Source organism: Carcharhinus amblyrhynchos, chromosome 3 (assembly GCF_965287045.1).
Source record: "Carcharhinus amblyrhynchos chromosome 3, sCarAmb.v2.hapA, whole genome shotgun sequence".
In the NCBI taxonomy this organism is placed as follows: domain Eukaryota; kingdom Metazoa; phylum Chordata; class Chondrichthyes; order Carcharhiniformes; family Carcharhinidae; genus Carcharhinus; species Carcharhinus amblyrhynchos.
The window spans coordinates 127587308-127590480 of record NC_137326.1 but is presented as its reverse complement, the minus strand read 5'-3'; positions in this window follow the sequence as shown (position 1 = coordinate 127590480).

The window sequence follows — 3173 nt, the reverse complement described above, 5'->3', positions numbered from 1 at the left end:
CTCCTCATGAGCTGGACTCTACATGAGTTTTTGAGACTGGAAAGGATGTTCAAATAGCACACAGTGAAGACTGGCGTAGATCCAAGATACTAAGTTGGATGAATCAGCAGCAAGAGGCTATTTATGGCAGGGGAGTTCATTATCCAGCGATGAAGCGGAGAGCCTTTGGCAAACTGAAACAATATGCTAATAAATGATAACTCTTATGCTGTTGTTATGTATCCCATCAAGAATGCTAAGATTGTTTCTTTCATTTATTCATTCACAGGTATTGTGCCTCGGTCCGCCTTGTTGTCCAACAAGGGGCATACACGCGGTGGGTCGTGCGAGGGCTGCTCTTGGATGTTTCGGGAGTAGCTTAGTGCTTCACGTCGTTAGTGTACGCTTAAACTGGACCAGCTGATGGGCACCTCGACAGCTCAGTGACTATCACTGTTTGCTGTGCAGATACATGGATTTGGGCCAGTGTCCGTGGGAGTTTGCGCATTCTCCCCGTGCTTGTGTGGGTTTTCTCTGGGTGCTCCGGTTTCCTCCCACACCCCAAAGATGTGCTCTTAGGCTGATTGGTGTAACAAATTGTCCCTAAATTAATCATAAATGTTCTGTACTGTTAGTACAGCTCTATACAGCTGTCATCCTTGTTGTTTATTTCACAATTTAACAATTTCTCCATGACAATTTCACAGCGTCAGCAGGTTTGATTCCCGGCTTGGGTCATTGTCTGTGTGGAGTTTGCACATTCTCCCTGTGTCTGCATGGGTTTCCCCTGGGTGCTCCGGTTTCCTCTCACAGTCTGAAAGACATGCTGGTTAGGTGCATTGAGGCAAACAGGCGCCAGACTGTGGGGATTAGGGGAATTTCACAGCAACTTCATTGCAGTGTTAATGTAAGCCTTATTTGTGACAAATAAATAAACTTTATTTTATATTTCATGGCCTCAGGAATTCCCACAGTGTCTTTTTAAAACTGTAGTCACTGTGGTGATTTTCTATTCGACTTCCCAGTCAAGGATTGGTGAAACAATAATTTGAGGATAAGACTATGGGTGGGATTTCTTTCCTCTCCGTGGCAGTGGGAGGCGACTTGTCCTTTGCTGGCAGCGGGATCATATGGTCTGACCGTTGTCACTGGGGTTTCCCGTTGAACGCATCCCTTGCTGGTGGGACACTCGCGATGGGGGTGTGTCATCAGCGGGACCGTAACTCTGCCAACGTGGGAGCGATTAACAGCAGTTTAGGATCTGCTCCTTGTCATGCATATGATACGTATGTATAGAATCCTACAGTGCAGAAGGAGGCCATTCAGCCCATCAAGTGTGCACCGACCACAATCCCACCTAGGCCCTATTCCCACAATCCCATGCCTTTACCCTAGCTAGTCCCTCTGACAGTAAGGGGCAATTTAGCACGGCCAATCCACCTAACCCACACATCTTCAGACTGTGAGAGGAAACCGGAGAACCTGGAAGAAACCCATGCAGACACGGGGAGAATGTGCAAACTCCACATTGACAGTCACCCAAGCTGGGAATTGAACCCGGGTCCCTGGTGCTGTGAGGCAGCAGTGCTAACCACTGTGCCACCGTGCCGCTCCACGCAGTTACTTAGCAGGGCATGAACATTGTGCGTTGTACCATCAGAATGATTATCGCTGGTAAATGGCAAAAGAAACAATGGTGACTTGAGGAGGAACTTTGTCACATAGCAATTGGTTAAGATCTGGGATGTGCTGCTGGAGAGTGCGGTGGAAGTAGCTTCAATTGAGATTAGACTGTTATCTGAAAAGGAAGAATGTGTAGGGTTACAGGCAGAAGGTGGAGGTACAGCACTTGGTACTTTCCTCATTCAATAAGTGGTGCATGCGAGAGGGCTGAATGGCCTCCTTCAGTGCTGTGACTTGGAGATGGGGTCTCACAAAATTCATACGTGGCAATTTACCTTTAAAGGATAACAGCATGATATCACTAGAAGTGAAGTGTGTCATGAAATCCAGTTTTATGTTCATTTTGATTTTGGAGGGGTTTCCAGTCTCGGTAACATCCTTGTAAATCTTTTTTGCACACTTTGCAGTTTAATAACATTCTTCCTATAGCGGGGCAACCAGGATTATACGCAGTGCTCCAAATCTGATCTTACCAACGTCTCGTGCAGTTCTAACATAACATCCCAACTCCTGCACGCAATGCTCTGACCGATGAAGGCAAGTGTGCCAAATACCTTTTTTACCACCCTATCTACCAGTGACGCCACTTTTAAGGAACGACCACCAATTTTGGGGAAAATGAATTAGGAAGTATGCAAGAGTCCACAGTGGGAGGAGCATTGGCAGGTTTGTAGGGTTGGAGGAGATTAGTGGGATCGTGGGGTGGGTTGGGGACATGAAACCTTTAAGGGGACTTAATTATGCAAATGTTAAAGCCAGGTTATTATTGGAAGCCAGCGTATGCAATGAGCACAGGACTTATCTGGTAACACGTACACAAGGAGAACTTTCAAAATTAAATGTGAAGGGCATGCCTTTTCTACATTTGTTGTGACTAGTGTTTCAGAATGTCTGAGCAGAGAAAAGCGAATGACTGATAGGGACTAAATATTTTCGGTCGGAAACAGCTGTCATTGATAACAGTGGATAAACGTGTTCATGGGGATAGTTATCTGGCCACTTGTTTAAGGAATATGAACTTGCTTCTTTGCTTTGTCAAGCACAGTCACCAAAACAAAAAATACTGTAGAGGAAATTTGGTGACCATGCTTGTAGAGGGACTAAATTGGGCTGATTTGGTGCCGGTGGATGAAGGGAATCAGAAAATCAGCCACCTTGTTTCCTCTGCATTGCAACCTCTATTTTTAGATATTTTTTTTGGGACTGAACAAGAGGAACCTTGGGCGGGATTTTATGGCTTCGTCCCAAAACCGCCCGAGGCCAACAGCCCTTCCCATTGTTTGCCCCTCACTCACTCCAATTCCCATGGCGGGTGGGGTGGGTAAAATTCTGGCCATTGGCTCAATCACCTGATCAGCTATCTTTCATGAGATGGAAAGTTTGGCAAATAACAAATATCTTCCATCTAACAGCTGTTTCATTTTAAGGAACAGAATCAGTAACTATGGAACATAAACTTAGGATAATTGGCAGCCTAACTGAGGGAATTTTATTCACTTGCGCTGAATTCT